The sequence below is a fragment of the Protopterus annectens genome, chromosome 13.part0, assembly GCF_019279795.1.
Source record: "Protopterus annectens isolate FY-2018-M chromosome 13.part0, PAN1.0, whole genome shotgun sequence".
In the NCBI taxonomy this organism is placed as follows: Eukaryota; Metazoa; Chordata; order Ceratodontiformes; family Protopteridae; genus Protopterus; species Protopterus annectens.
This window is the reverse complement of record NC_056747.1, coordinates 663619205-663636704: the sequence shown is the minus strand read 5'-3', so window position 1 is coordinate 663636704 and position 17500 is coordinate 663619205. Positions and strand designations below refer to the sequence as shown.

General features: G+C 43.1%; 1 protein-coding gene across 3 annotated transcripts in view; it reads left to right on the top strand.

The window, feature by feature from the left end:
* Nucleotides 1–17500, top strand: part of SLC43A2 (solute carrier family 43 member 2) — a 293798-nt gene that overhangs the window by 32063 nt on the left and 244235 nt on the right. The window lies entirely within an intron of this gene.

The window sequence follows — 17500 nt, the reverse complement described above, 5'->3', positions numbered from 1 at the left end:
AAAAGACACAACAACTGTATCTGCAGACCCTTCTGTCTGGTGCTTTCAATCTGATACATTTACAGGCCTGAGCAGAAATTGACCATGCCATGTGTTGGTGGAATGCCTTGCACTTGACAGAAGAAAACCCAGGGTATTGGGACTGAAGAGGTGGAAAAGGAGGCGTAGAGCAGATATAGCTAAATGCATCTTTTCTGAAATAGTATTGAACTACTGACTATGATTTCTAAGTGAGAAGTTTATTATAAAACGGCAGACACATCTGATATATGATACACTGAGAAAGCATGTGATATGTAAGGAAAGAGTCACTTTGTGAGAAAAAGCTGCACACTCTGAAACACTTTTAGTCAGTGACTTGTCTAGCTGTTTCTGTCTCTTCTGTTTCTCTCAGAGGATTTACAAAGTAAACTGGTCGTTTGGAGGCAGTTGCAGCCTGTAAGGGTACTGTCATTCAGCCCCGAATGAGACTCAGCTGCAAGAGCTGTAGCAAGAAGATGTGTGAACTATAGTCTGCTCTTTTGTTAGGGGGTAATGGGCAGTGTTGGGGCACCAGGAAGGGATTTGAGAAGGAAATGTAAGTAGACAGTACTAATGTGGAAGTACCATTGCCAACATACACAAAAGCAGATATCCAAAACTGATGGCAAAAGTCCCATTAAGTTCAGTCTTTGGAGGGACTTCTGACATCAATGGAAGTGGACACACAATCGGAATAAGTAGGTCATCATGTAGCTAGCAAAAGAAATGGACAAGTCAGATGAATAGGGGTATTTATATAGAAGTATAGGGATATGAACACAGGTGTTAAGCAATACAGTACTTAAATAAGGAAGTCCCAAGTTTTTGTGAAGTGGGAACTATTCATAATGGAGAGGGGCACACAACACTCCTCTGAGGGCAGTGGTGATAACTGGTATTTGTTTGATCTGACAGTTGCAGCAGAGATCTAAAGCTGTGAACTGTAGTTCTGGTGGTACAGGGTTTGATTCCTGCAGCCCTCACTTGCCTTCTGCATGACCTTGAGCAAGTCACTTGGACATTTCTCCTGGGTCACCCTTTAAAAGGGACTGGGTGTCCAGTGGGCCTACCTCATTAACAAATAGGTATTGTTATTAGTATTTCCCAGCCCTTTCACAGGTGTTGAGGATGTCCTGTTTTCTACCTATGTGTTCATATCCAACATTAGAATCAGATTACACTTTCACACAAACATGCTTGGATGGCATAATGTGGCAGCTGGCACAAGAGATTAACACTGTGAGTTATCGACCCTGTGTTACAGGGTTTGATTTTTTCAGCCTTCATTTGCTTACAGTGTCACCTTAAATAAGTCACTTAACCAGACATTACTCCTGTTTTAACCCTAAAAAAAGGACTGTGTGTCCAGTGGGCCTACCCGGTTAACAAGAAGGTATTATTATTATTATCATTATTATTACATAAACACAATAATGATGTTGAACTAAAACAACTAAAATCATGATTCTGCTTTCACACCACAGTTGAGTGTTAAGAGTTCATTAGTAAACATAAATATAGAAAATGTACTTCATATTTTTGTTTTACAGCCTTCTTTGTGATTATGGGACTTAATAATCCCTATTAAACGTCAGTATCTTCATGTCTTATTTACTGCAAAGTGTCATCTTTATCGAGGGCCCAGTGTTGACACACAGTCACGCATGATTTTGATATTTGCTATTTTGATATTCCCTTTCTTTTTAAATGATATGGGATATATTTGAGTCACAAGTGGAAACAGTTGCATTTGCTTTGTTGCAGGCTAAAGTTGCAGTTTTAGTCAGATAAAATTGCCCCCTGGTGGCCAAACACTGTTATGCCTTGTTTAAAGAAATGGCATATGGCTTGAACCTGTTTCACATTATGTAGCCCAACAGGAGCTACATGGAGGAATGGATTCTGATGTCCTTCAAGAATGCAACTGCAGTCCTTACATATGGGTTGTCCTGCCTCAGGCAGCCCTCGGTCGGCCGGATTCCAAAGTCTGGGTCCGGCGTCGGCTGATGTCGCCTCCTCCCCGACGTCAGAGCGGCTGGGGTATAAAAGCATCAGCCGACGCCATCTTCCTCTGTCTTTCTTGCTGCGCGGTGCCCGAAGCAGAAGCAGTTCGCAAGTGCCGGTCGGTCAGCTCCTGTGTTTTACGTATCCAAAGTCATCAAAAAGTTAAGTACCCCATTGGGGATCTTTTTCTTGCCTCAGCCGATGTCAGAAAAAACTGAAAAAGTTAATAACTGTTTGTTTTGTGGTAAACAAATACCTCATAAGGACTTCCATTCTTACTGCCTCCCCTGCCTTGGCCCAGACCACGACGTCTCGGCCTGTGCTGCCTGTGCTTGCTTCAATAAGCGCACACTCAGGCGCCAGGCAGACTTTGCTGAAGACTTTTTTGGCGATAAATACTCTTATACCATGCCGTCGGAACAACCGACACCTCATATTTCCAAAAAACAGAAGGACCGGGACCGACATTCTCGGCCCGCGACTTCCACCAACACCACGCCAAAAACTACCGCGAGTGCATCGGTCTCTTCTGAGGCGGTTTTTCCACCGCTCCGGACCGACGACACCGCTTTACCGATCACTCCAGTCCCGGAGCCTGCGCCGGTGCCGGTTGTTGATTTTCCTCCAGAAACTGAAGCCCAAGATTTGCCTGAGACCATACCAGTGGACAAGGTTACTCCAGCATGTGGGGCAGCTAGGCCCCCTATGTCTATGTCTATCAAGGCCTACACACGTGCTAAGGCTGCTAGCCAGGCTAAGTCTCACCCTCCTAAAGCTTTGCCTCAGCCCACTACTGATAAACAAATCATGTCTTTAGCTGCAGATTTAATTTCTTTAATCAGAGGCTCCCAGGCCCATCCTGAAAGAGGATCTCAGCCACCTTCTGACAAAATGCCCAGGGTTGAGCATACTTGACACCCTTTCTTCAGATGAAGCCTCTGGTGACTCTGATCACTCAGATACCCAGGAAGAGTCCTTCCAGGCCTACGAGGATTCAGATGCGGAGGATTCTATTCCCTCTGCCTCTCCTCCTGAGGATATTTCTTTTGGGGAAATTCTTCACTCCATGAGAGAGCACTTTCAGTGGCAAGGTCAGGAATTCTCCGATTCCAGGAAACGGCTTCATACCTTCCTTAAGCTTCCCCAACATAGGCCTTTAGCTATCCCTCCAGTGTTAGATGTACTGGATGATGTGTACTCAGATTCGAGTGCTTCTCCTGATTCTCTCCCACCTGCTCCTGTCAAGCCGGACAGATACTACAGGGTTCCTGAAACTCACAAACATTTCTTTAAGGCCCATGCTGTTGATCTAGAAACAATTTCCCAGGGGCCCAAAGGGGTGGCCACATCCTCGGCCAAAAATCCTTTGCCCTCAGAGAGGGAAGCTAGGTCCCTGGAGAGGTGGGGTAAAAAAGTTTATACCTCAACCACACTTGCCATGAGGGCCCTCAATTGCCTCTTTCATATGTTTCAGTATCAGGATTTCTTGATGATGATTTGCAGAAAAAGTTAGCCTCTCCTGAGCCTTTAGATAGAAAGGCCTTGCAGGATTTGGTCCATAACACACAGCAGGTTACCAATCATTTTCTTCAGTGTGGTTATGATGCATTGGAAGCTTCATGTAGGGCAGCTATGACAGGGGCCGTCATATGTAGACATGCATGGTTGAAAGAACAGGCATTACCAGATCATGTTAAAGCAAAGCTTCTAGATGCACCTCTGGAAAAACACAAGCTATTTGGTGCTAATGCTCAGGATGTGTTGAAATCAATCGAGGAAAAGGCTAAATCAGTGCAAACAGTCAAGGATTTCCTACAGGTTCAGCCACCTAGGTTCAGCAGGAATTGGCCTTCTAAGAACTGGTCCTTTCCGGACACTGACAAGTTTCAAAGGGGAAAAAACAGGCGTGCCCGAGGAAGAGGGCAATACAGAGGCTCCAACAGGGGACACCAATGGCAACCGACTAACCAGAGAGGTGGCGCAGGAACTTCCCCTGTTCCACAGGGACAATCACAATGACTTGACTTTGACACCGCCGATCAAGGCTCAAAGAGAAGCACCTTTAGGCGGAAAATTATCCTTATTTTCAAAAAATTGGCATATTTTAACAAAGGACAAATGGATTCTGGGCATAATAGACCAAGGCTACAGGTTCCACTTCCATACTTTACCTACAAGACAAGGCATGCCAAACCTACCACAAAATCAAAGGGCAGAGGCATTCGAACAAGTTTCAAAGCTGAGACAAATCAAAGCAATAGAAAAGGTTCCTCCTCAGGAACAAGGCCAGGGATTTTACTCAAGACTGTTCCTTGTTCCAAGAAAAGAAAAGCAATGGAGACCTATACTGGACTTGTCCGCTCTAAACACTTTTCTCATTGTACCAAAATTCAAAATGCTGATGCTACAGCAACTCCTTCCCATGCTGGGCAAGGGGTCTTGGCTGGTGACTCTGGACCTCAAGGAGGCATACCTGCATGTCCCAATCAGACACAGTTGCAGAAGATACCTCAGATTTCTTGCAGGGTCAGAGCATTATCAATTCTCAGCATTGCCTTTTGGCTTATCTACTGCGCCCAGAGTATTCACGAAATGCCTGGCATCAGTAATTGCATACTGCAGACTCCAGGGGATACAAATATACCCTTACCTGGACGACTGCCTTATACAAGCGGACAGCAAGCAAGCCTTGACAAAAAACTTGAATTATGTCATTCACTTACTACAGGCTTTGGGATACACAGTCAACTTACAAAAATCAAGACTACTGCCATCCCAACAAATAATTTTTCTTGGAGCCAAACTAGACACAGAATCACAAATGGCTTACCTCACAGAAGAGAAGCAAGAACAATTACCACATTACTTCAAAAGCCTAGCAAAGCTCACCCAGATGACTGCAAGGAAAATCCTGCAGGCCCTGGGTTTCATGGCATCTTGCATTCTACTGATTCCACTGGCAAGACTACACATGAGAAAATTACAATGGTACCTAAAAAGTTTATGGTCTCAACACAGCCACAACTTAGAAGCAATTATCCCACTCATCCCATGCCTACAAAGGGAATTTCTGTGGTGGGCCAAAACAAGCCAGTTAAACAAAGGTATGCCTTTCAACAAACCTCAAACAAGCCAAAACATTACAACAGACGCCTCAGACCATGGATGGGGGGCGCACATGGAGGGAAGATGTATTCAAGGGCAATGGACTCCCCAGGAAGTACATCTACACATCAATCAAAAAGAGATGTTAGCAGTAATACATGCAATCGAGGCCTTCGAAAAATATCTTCAACAAGGTCATCTACTAATAAAGACAGACAACACCACTGTTATGTGGTACATAAACAAGCAGGGAGGTACTCACTCTTACCCCCTTTGCAGACTAACAATGACTCTTTGGGAAAAGTCCCTGAAACTGAACATACAGCTGCAATCCCAGTTTGTTCCGGGCAGGGACAATGTTCTGGCGGACAGTCTAAGCAGAAACATCCTGGATCCGCACGAATGGATGTTGCATCCAGACATTTTTGCACAAATAACCCATGCATGGGGGAGGCCAGACATAGATCTCTTTGCCTCCCACCTCAATCATCATCTGAAAAAGTTCTGCTCGAGGTCACACCATCCACAAGCCTGGAGAATAGATGCTCTCTCATTCAGCTGGAACTCTCTAACAATCTATGCATTCCCACCTCTACCATTAATGACCAAGGTGTTACTGAAGATCAAAGCAGAGCAACCGAAAGGCATCTTAATAGCTCCAGATTGGCCAAGACAGCACTGGTATCCATTACTAAGGAGCATAACTTGCACCAAGCCGTGGCCCCTGCCTCAATGGCCTCCACTCTTGACTCAGCACAATTACAGGACGGTCCATCCCAACCTGCAAACTCTGCAGCTGACAGCTTGGAGGGTCCCATGATTTCTGCCCATTTCTCTCTCTCCAAGGAAGTTCAACAGATACTATTGGAAGCATGCAGACCTTCCACCAGAAAGGCTTATTCAGCCAAATGGAAGAGATTCAACATCTGGAATACCAACAAGGGACAGGATGCATCAGTAATGAGCATCCCACAGATATTGGAATACTTGGCAGACATGCTGCGTAATGGACTTTCCTATTCTTCCATAAAAATACACGCTTCAGCAATTTCAGCAAAATACAACACTGATCCACCTGTGTTTTCACATCCTTTGCTAAGACAATTTCTAAGAAGGATAAAGAATATCAAACCTCCCAGAAAACCACCAGTGCCTGCATGGGACCTCAATTTCGTGTTGGAAAAATTAACTCTCCCTCCTTTTGAACCAGCAGCATCTTCAGAGTTGCAATTTCTTTCCTGGAAAACAGTTTTCCTGTTGGCAATTACCTCAGCAAGAAGAGTTTCGGAGATACAGGCCCTCATGGCAGTACCTCCATTCCTCATTTTTCATCAGGACAGAGGCTCTTTAAGAACCAATCCTTCTTTTATGCCAAAAGAGATATCCAGGGTGTCTCTAAATCAAGCAATTCACCTGCCTACTTTCTTCCCCAATCCTCAAAATAAAGGGGAAAAGCTGCTGCACACTTTGGACATTCACAGACAACTACGCTACTACTTGGACAGAACAAAGGCCAACAGAAAGTCTGACCAACTATTTGTAGCATACGCTCCTGGAGTGCAAGGAAAGGCAATTTCCAAACAAACAATTTCAAAATGGATTGGACATTGCATCAGATTCTGTTATTCTTTCCATGGAAAGGGTGTGCCAGCCAATATCAGGCCACACTCCACCAGAGCTACAGCCACCTCCACAGCCTTCCTAAGAGGGGTGGCTACAAAGGACATTCTAGAAGCTGCTACATGGAGCTCCGTGCATACATTTTCCAAGCACTACAACCTGCCTTTATATTCCAGATCCCGAGCAGGCTTTGCTTCGGCAGTCCTGCAGGGCATTTTAGCTACACCATCCTCATCTTAGAGCCTACCACCCCCAGCTTGGCTATGGTATTCAACCAATATGTAAGGACTGCAGTTGCATTTTTGAAGGACATAGTACAGTTTTGTACCTACCATAAATGTAGATGTCCGATAGATATGCAACTGCAGTCAGGTTTTCCCTCCCTCCTACCCCTCTGTGTATTGGGTCCACTTCCCCCCTTTTTATATTTAGCTGGGGATATCTTTTATGGTGTATCTGTTTATTACTATTGTGTATGTCTGGAAATTTTATCCAGTTCTAAATTTAGCCTTCCTTGGAGGGCACCTGGCATCTGGGGCAAGAAACACTGAGGAAGATGGCGTCGGCTGATGCTTTTATACCCCAGCCGCTCTGACGTCGGGGAGGAGGCAACATCAGCCGACGCTGGACCCAGACTTTGGAATCTGGCCGACCGAGGGCTGCCTGAGGTAGGACAACCCATATGTAAGGACTGCAGTTGCATATATATCGGACACCTACATTTATGGTAGGTACAAAACTGTACTTTTTCATACACAAACTAGTTAGCCGGTCACATTTTTTATCACTGCATATGTTGAAGGTTGACTTTAAAAAAAATGGCTTTGTCATAGTTTAGCATCACAGGAGTAAAACAGTTCTGCAAAAGCTTTCAAAATGAAACCACATACATACATATTTGTAGTGGTGAGACAGGGATAATGGATAACAAAGAACAGCTAGACCAGGCAAAAGTGACATGAAATGCTGATGACTAGAGAATTTAAGAGGGATATAACAATGTACTACTTGTTTAAGCGAAAGGTTGGTAATGTGTTAGAGGATGCAATGGAAAAAGGGCTTTAGGTATGTAAATCAAGAGATAGAATATTGTATAGGCCATGAAGGAACGACAGGTGTTAGTTACTTGTCAAACTCTGAAATCACAAAAGGCAGTACAATAGAATGTGACATCATACTCCTTTTTACTGTGATTGTTTTGTAATTGTCTTTGGTGATGGTACTGGTAGTTAGCTTATTTGTAGAGACACAAAAACAGTCAGTAGATCATCAACAAGTAACAGAAGTTGTAAAAAAAGCACATTATATTTCTCCAAAAACCACATGTGGGACCAGTATTGATTCAGTGACATAATTTGGTATTTTACATTTCCTCTGGTAGTTGTCAGTCTACTAATTCAAACTCATTTTTCACCATAGGAATTTATTTATTTTATTTTATTTGTGTTATGGCTTTTCAGCAGAGAACCAGGGAGAAAAGCTTTTCACCACAGGGATTTATTTATTATATTTTATTTGTGTTTGTTATGGCTTATCAGCAGAGGCCCGGGGAGAAAAGCTTAAAATAATGTATCGTGAGAAAAAACAATGGCAATAGAAAAGATTGGATTAAAAAAAACACAATAAAAATCATAAATAATAAAGTACTTAGACTGAAGGAATGAGGAATGCTGCACATTATGTTAGACTGGACGAAGAATAGAATTACTTTTAGGTGCTTAACTTGTGTACATCCCAGTAAATATGTTCTTATAATTCATAATTAAGTTTGACTTTTACTTTAATTTCTTGATGCTGGCTTGATAACAGAAGAAAGAGTAAAATGGCATTGTAGAAGTAATTTTTTTTTGTCCAGTTGAACACTGAGCTGGAACTCTGCATGTGTTTAACACCTACCAGGTGAACACCCAGTAGTCTTTCAACTAGATGTGTTCTATATTTAGCTGTTAATCTTGCTACCGTGGTGACCAGTTCACATGCTTTTAATTGTTCAGGGTTAAACAGGTCATTCATTTTAGTGTCCTTTCTTTCTGTCTGAACTTCCTACTTTCAGTTGCATTTGGTTTTCTTCCAAATGACCACTGACAAGGTTGGACATCTTGAGACCCAAACTGCTCGGATGATTCTTGAGATTAAAACGCAAGGCAAATCTTTGTCTTTGTTTTCTCTAAATATTTTATACACTTTAGATGGAAACATATATAGCACTTCATAACAGTATAACATAGTGTCAGCACACAGCTGCTCTATTCTTTTGACTTTCTTTACATTCTTCTATTTAACTTTTTGTTTATTTTCATTTGTTAAATGTTTAAGTACACTAAATAATTAGAAAGCTTCATTAAGACCATGTGAATCATTTGGATAAATGCTAATTACATTGTTATTGTGAACATGCTCAGTGCATGTATGCACAATGACTGGAACGGGAATAAAAGTACTTGCTTGCTTGAAATAGGTTTGTATATGTTATTGAGTCATGTCAGTAATCTGACACCGCTTTCCCTGAAAGTAAAAATTCTTAAAATGTTTCACCAAAACCACTTTCTATGAAACTCTTGGTGTGACTCTATTTTTTTGCAGTGGGCAAGCCCTCCTGCACCCTTCATGTGAGGGGGACAACCCACACCTCAAAATTAAATATACCTACTCCAAAGTTATACAGCAGTGGAGAAGAGGGAATTCTCCCTATCTGCAAAACATTTCTTCTGAAATGGCAGTCAACAAAATGGGAAGTTACTGACATGTTCCTAATGCGATAATTATAGTCATGTCATGGAACTGTGCAGCCCGTTTGCTGCATAATGAACATGCCATTTCACTGTGAGAGTTTTGAGCCCACAGAGCTAACATTTGCCTTACCATCATTTTGAAAAAGTAAGCTCTGTTTACTTTTGTCAAGAAACAGTGTTTGGGATTAGGATATTTGTCACCTTAACCTTCTTTGTTTTGAACTAATGACTCAGACTCCTGAAAGTGTATGAAGCCCACTTTACTTTCCACTGGAGTGAGATAAGATCAGGTTGGCTAATCAATCCTATCCTGAGAAAGAGAACATGCTGGTCTTTTCTCTCATTAGCCACTTCATTTGCAAGGGCAGCCCTGCTATACTTGAAGGTGCAGTACTCTACAATGTAAGCTTTTGTGGCAGCTGAATTTGCATGTTTTTGCATTAGTAGGAAATGGAGATTCTACTTTGTGATACTAGCCATTGTAGCCAATGTTGTCATAGTTGTCAGGATTTTCATTAGTTCAGTGGTTCTAGCTCTTCAGCTTCCTGTCTTTTATTTATTTAGCTTCACAATAGAATGTTGCATACGTGTACCATACTTCAGCAGCTACCTGCCTGGTTTGCTAAACTGCTGAATATCTGTAAGATTTATTTCTGTTATTGCATTTGCCTCAGCACTGGTTTCAGTTGTTAATAATGTATCCATGTTGTCTTTATGCCCACATCTTGGCTGAAAATGAACTTTGGACAACCTCACTTGCCCAATTAACTAACAGACAAATAAATAAATAGCTGTCATAAGCAGTTCCAAGGTGACCATTGCAATTTGTATTGGCTAATAACGGTTGCTTTTGTAGTCAGGTTTCCTCCAATGACCAGTGTAACACTGTTTATGTGCTGTAACTGACAACATCTTTGCTTACAGAGTAATAAAAAAGGCAAATAATTAGACAGGAAATAGTCCTGGGACCAGGTACCTATGAATGACTGCCTATTTACAGGAGGTGGCAAAGTGCAGAAAGGTACATTATAAAATGTCTGCACATGACATGCACATAATTCATCATAGGCCATTGTCTAATCTGTCCCTTATACATGAAAGGTTGCCTCGAAACAATGCAAGTCGCCAAGAGTGACTCAGCATTATTTTGCAGATGCCAGTTTGTGCCTCCTAGCTTCTCCCTTTTAAGTTAAAGCTTACTTAATAGTGATCAAACTAATAGGAAACAGTGATAATATTCGTGCTGATGCTGATGCTCATTCATTCCTGAAAACCTTTGCAAAGCACTACAAGCTGGACACCATTTCAGGTCCAGGTTTCCATTTGTCATTTAGAGTAGTTTAAGATATGGTCCCATACATCAGTCATCCTGGAAAATTAGGTAGCAACTCTACTCTGATTGTTATGCAGATGGACCTCTGTACTATCAGATGCAAGCAACAGAGGTACCAGGCTTAACGTTAAATTTATAAAAAGAGGTCCAGCTGCAGTAGCCAATGCTCTCTCTAGCACCACTGCCATGAGGTCACTTGGTTATCTTTCAGTCAGTCTTCCCATGCTCATCCAGAGGAAACTGGATGTGCTGTTTGGATTATGCAAAGCAATATCACATCAAAATATCAGAGCAATTTAAAAGATTCCTATTTCCAGCTCATACCAGCCAGTACAAAGAAGCCCTTCCATTCGGAATTGCCACAAGTCCAAGGTGTGCACGAAGTATGCATTCACTATAGCAGTGCACCTAAAGTTTTATAGGAGACTACCCTGACAACTAGCTTCCAACTCCGCCATTAACCAGTTTTCTATAAAAACAGCACAACTCCTTGCTACAGTTGCTGCACTCCCTAAAAATCAATGTCAATGCAGAAAAAAACAATTTATGTCCATCCAGCAGCTTATCTTCATCAGCTGTACAGTCAACACAATTACTTGCATAGCCTTACTACCACTAGTAAGGATACATGATGTTCTGAAACAGTACACACATTGTTGACTATGTCAGAGCCCACAGCAGTTTGTTCTGAAACAGTACACACATTGTTGACTATGTCAGAGCCCACAACAGTTCTTTGCCTTTGAGCCCTAGACCTTAAGATGAATGCAAGAAAATACATGCTGCCATATGCCTAGTACCATATACAAGTTCTCTTTTGGATAGCTGGTACAAAGGTCCCAACATTCTTACCCCCCACCCCCAGAAAAATGCAGTAAAACTATCTGGTTTATGAGGATTCCTGTGTGTCTTGCCGGGAATTACCAGTCTTCTAAAGGGACACCCATTCACGGTTACAGGCATCGCGATAATGGTGACAACAAGTGGTGAAGAACATGTTCCCCTTCTAATTCTTTCAGAATGCTAGCAATGGTAATTTCATCCATGGGATATATCAGAGTTTTCTTCATATGGAACTCCAGCCCTCCTGCACATGTCCACAGACACTCCAGAGACAGCATGCAGTGGACCTTAGCAAAGTGAGTCTCATTTCAGTGACATAACCCCAGAAAGCTGTTGTCACTCACCAGGTAACAAGCACCTTTGCATGATTTCCATTATCCATTTGAGATTCAAAGTTTGCACCCTGGACATTGTTGCCCAGCTAACCCCCCCCCCCCCATGCATGTTTCTACAGTGCCTGAGCTGTTAATCGAACCTAGCATTTCTGGATCATAATCATGACTTTATTCCTGTCTGTCACGGAATTGGCAAGATGTGTCTTCCAGATGTTTGACCTGTTTGCCTTTTCTGCCATTGCAAGATGCCGACATTACTTCTCACTCATTCCATTAAAGAAAAGTTTCAGCCGAGGCTTTTTGACACAGTGGTGTTGAATGAGTCTACTATCAACTGTCACACAGACCAGGATGCCTAGCCCCTGGCCTTTACCAAGGTCTCTAAGGTCTTCCTTAAGGGAATATTTCTACTAAAGTGAGAGATCCAGTTTTCCATGGGATCTTTATTTTGTATAAGAAACTAACATGATCCCCTCTGAACCAAAATCATCCACTATATTCATATACTTATCATGGAAATCCATCTTGCCTGGTAGCAACCACATCAGTGCGCCAGGGGTATATAAGAGGCATCCAACGCCATTTTCTTCAGTCTTTCTTGCCGCGCGGTGCCCGAAGCAGAAGCAGTTCGCAAGTGCCGGTCGGCCGACTCCTGAGATTTTCAAATCGAATTTCAGACCGAAGTCTTCAATAAAGCTAAGTACCCCATTGGGGAACCTTTTCTTGCCTCAGTCCGATGTCAGAAAAAGTTAACAATTGCATTTCTTGTGGGAAGCAAATACCTCATAAGGACTTTCATTCTTATTGTATTCCTTGCCTAGGCCCAGACCACGACGTCACATGTCGGTTTTGTGCTAGGTTTAATAACCGAACTATCAAACGTCGGTTTGATTTCGCCCGACATTACTTTGGTAGGAAATTTAATTTACCATGCCGTCGGAGCAACCGATGACCGGCATGCATAAAAAACGCAAGGATAAGGACAGACAGCCTAGACCCAAACCAGACTCCGAGGCCTCTGCTGGGCCTGTCGCCGGTTCTCCGATTTTCAGTGAGTCGCCTACGCCCCTGACGACCACTGATTTAGAACCCCAGATGACTTCTGATTCACAAGCGGAGAGTACTAGGCCGCCACAGCCTTCTTCTTTAGACCCTTCCGACTCTAGAGCAGAAGGAGATTCCGGTGCAGTAGGAATGCCTTCGGTTGCAGAAGGTGTCTTCAGACCGACTACACTCACCTTTAAATCTTATGCTAAGCTAAAAACTCCATTAAAAACAAAAAAGACTGTACATCAGTCTCCAGTACAGGGCCCCATGCCTAAGAAACAGATGCTTAAGATGGCTGAAGATTTAATTACCCTAATCAGGGGTTCCCATCCCCCTCCTGATAAAAGGCCAAGACAAGAGGAGGATTATGCTTCCTCTGACCAGGTTTCAGTTTCCTCAGATTCTTCAGAGGAACAGGAATACTCTTTTCCCCCTTATGAAGATTCTGATGCTGAAGAGTCTATTCCCTCAGCATCTCCTCCAGAAGACTACTCCTTTGGGGAAACTTTACATACCATGAGGGAACATTTCCACTGGGAAGGCCAGGATTACTCTGATTCTAAGAAAAGGCTCCGAGAGCTCCTTTTACTTCCCCAGCACAGACCACTTGCTATCCCTCCCATGTTAGACATTGTGGATGATGTTTACTTAGAATCTAGTCTAAATCCAGACTCTCTACCTCCTGCTCCAGCCAAACCAGACAGATACTACAGAGTACCTGGCTCACACAAATTCCTTTATAAAACCCCTGTGGCTGATCCAGAAACAATTTCCCAGGGTCCCAAAGGGGTTAAGGCCTCTATTGCTAAAAATCTTGTACCCTCTGAAAGAGATTCCAGAGCACTAGATAGATGGAGATAGAAGGTATACACCTCTGCTACTCTAGCTATGAGAGCCTTAAATTACCAGTTTCACATGCTGAAATATCAGCAATTCCTAATGTCTGAATTAAAACAAAAAATGAGCACACATTCAGAGCAGCCTGATTTCAAGGAAATGCAAGATATTTTACATGCAGCTGAACAGGTGGGCAAACATACTTTACAATGTGGATTTGATTCATTGGAAGCTTCCTGTAGAGCAGCAGTGACTGGGTCTGTCATACGTAGACATGCTTGGTTAAAAGAACAAACCCTGCCTGATCATGTTAAAGCAAAGTTATTGGATGCACCTTTACAGCAGGATGTTTTATTTGGTGTAAAAGCAGAAGAGGTTTTAAAGAAAATGGAGGATAAGGCAAAATCTATGCAGACGGTCAAGGATTTTTTACAGGTTCAACCCCCTCGTTTCAGCAGAAATTGGCCAACAAAAAACTGGTCCTTTCCAGCATCTGACAGACCACAGAGGGGCAAATACAGACGCCCAAGGGGCAGAGGTCTGTCACAAGGCCCTCACAAACCTCGTCAATGGGGTGCCGCTATGCAGAAAGGAGGAGAAGACAGGTCCCAAGCTAACAGAAGACAAACACAATGTCTTAACCCTCAGACTGCCAAGCAAATCTCTCTTGGCAGCTCCCTTGGGAGGAAAATTAGCACTTTTTGCAGACAACTGGCACATCATCACAAAAGACAAATGGGTCCGAAACATTGTTTCACAAGGGTACAGATTCCACTTTCACACCTTGCCAAGGATAAAAGGAATGCCAAACCTGCCACCAAATCAATGGGCAGAGGCACAAAAATCAATTACAGCTCTCATGAACATGAGAGCCATTCAACAGGTACCTACACAGGAGCAAGGACAAGGATTTTACTCAAGAATCTTTCTAGTCCCCAGAAAGGACAAAGCCTGGAGACCCATTCTGGACCTTTCAATTCTAAACACCTATCTCCAAGTACCCAAATTCAAGATGCTAACACTACAGCAGCTTCTTCCCATGCTGGTCAAGAAGGCATGGCTAGTAACGTTGGATCTCAAGGAGGCATACCTACATGTCCCTATCAGACAAAAGATACCTCCGTTTCATTGCAGGTTCAACTCATTATCAATTCTCTGCACTGCCCTTTGGCTTATCTACTGCGCCCAGTGTCTTCACAAAATGCCTGGCACCAGTAATTGCATACTGCAGACAAAGAGGAATTCAAATATACCCATATCTGAACGACTGCCTTATTCAAGCAGAAAGCAAGGACATTCTTTTAAAGCATCTGGCATTTGTCAAACACCTTCTAAGTTGCCTGGGGTACACAGTAAACGAAAAGAAATCAAAACTAGTGCCCTCACAGAACATAACATTCCTGGGTGCCAGCTTGAATACAATGGCCCAGATGGCTTATCTCATGCCAGACAAGCGACAACAGCTGACTCAATACTTCAAAATGATGGCAACAAAGACCCAACTCCCTGCAAGAAAAATTCTGCAGGCCTTGGGATTCATGGCATCTTGCATACTCCTAATACCATTTGCAAAACTGCATATGAGGAAATTACAATGGTACCTGAAGAGCGTATGGACACAGCACAGCCACAGCTTGGAAACAATGATACCACTCATTCCCTGCCTTCAACAGGAGTTTCTATGGTGGGCACAGGCATGTCACCTCAACAAGGGTTAGCCTTTTACCTTGCCCACAGCCAGGCAAACTATAACAACAGATGCATCGGACTATGCCTGGGGAGCACACATGGCAGGACAGTGCATTCAGGGCAAATGGGATACAGATCAAAGACATCTGCATATCAATCAAAAAGAAATGCTAGCTGTACAGAATACCCTAACAGCTTTCAAAGACCTCTTACATCCAGGACAACTCCTAATAAAGATGGACAATACCACAGTAATGTGGTACATAAACAAGCAAGGGGGCACACACTCCTACCCCCTATGCAGGCAAGCAATGACCTTGTGGAACACAGCACTGACTTACCAAGTTCAACTAGAAGCACAATTCCTGCCAGGAAAGAAAAACACATTGGCAGACGACCTAAGCAGAAACATCATGGATCCCCACGAGTGGAAACTGGATCCACAAGTATTTGCAATGATAACTCAAAAATGGGGATACCCAGACATAGATCTGTTTGCCAACCCCCAAAACTACCAACTTCTAAAATTTTGCACAAGGACATTCCAGCCACTAGCTTGGAAAGTGGACGCCCTCTCATTCAGTTGGAAAACATTAACAGTGTATGCCTTTCCTCCACTGCCTCTTCTAGCAAAGGTGCTGCTGAAAGTCAGATTAGAGAGGCCACAAATGATACTCATTGCTCCAGACTGGCCACGCCAGCACTGGTATCCAATACTAAGGAACATGGCCCATGGCCCACCATGGATTTTACCCCAAATTCCTCACCTGCTCACTCAGCAAAACAATCAGATCCTACACAGCCAGCTCAAGACTTTAAATCTGTCTGCATGGCAAATTACCTAAACAACCAGCCAACACCTCTATCTAAAGCTGTTATGGATGTCATTCTGGAGGCCAGGAGGCCCAGCACCAGGAAAGCCTATTCAGACAAATGGAAAAGATTTTGCGCCTGGAACCAGGCTAAAGGCCAAAATCCCCTTGCTCCAAACATTCCTCAGATTCTACAATATTTAACTGAGATGTTGCACAAATGACTTTCTTTTTCATCTATTAAGATCCACACCTCAGCGATTTCAGCTCACTACAACATGGATCCTCCTTTATTTTCACATCCACTCCTAAGATAGTACCTCAGAGGGGCTAAGAACTTAAGACCGCCCAGGAGAGCACCAACACCAACTTGGGATCTCAACTTTGTTCTGGAAAAGCTTACACTGCCGCCCTTTGAACCAGCTATTTCAGCTGATTTAAAGTTTCTGTCATGGAAAACTGCCCTGCTACTAGCAATAACTTCAGCTAGAAGAGTCTCAGAGCTACAGGCCCTAATGGCAGTGGAGCCTTTCTTCATTTTTCATCAAGACAGAGTCGCTCTGCGGACTAACCCTTCCTTTATGCCAACAGTGGTATCCAGTGTGGCTCTAAACCAAACCATTCATTTACCCATCTTTTTCCCAAACCCCCAGAACAAAGGAGAAAGACTCCTGCACTCTTTGGACATTCACAGGCAATTACGTTACTACTTGGATAAAACTAAGGCTTTCAGAAAATCTGACCAGCTCTTTGTATCCTATGCTACAGGATCACAAGGAAAAGCTATCTCAAAGCAGACCATTTCAAAATGGATAGGACATTGTATACGTTTCTGTTACACACATCATGGGAAACCAGTACCTGCTAGCATTAGGTCCCACTCCACCAGGGCTACAGCTACATCAACAGCCTTCCTCAGGGGGGTACCAACCAAGGATATTTTGGAAGCTGCAACATGGAGTTCAGTGCACACCTTCACCAAGCACTATCACTTACCTCTATACTCTAAAACTAGAGCTGGTTTTGCCACTGCAGTTCTGCAGGGCCTACTAGCTTCTCCAAACCCTGTTTAACTCCACCACCCATCCTTAGCTTTGGGATTCAACCCAAGTGTGATGACTG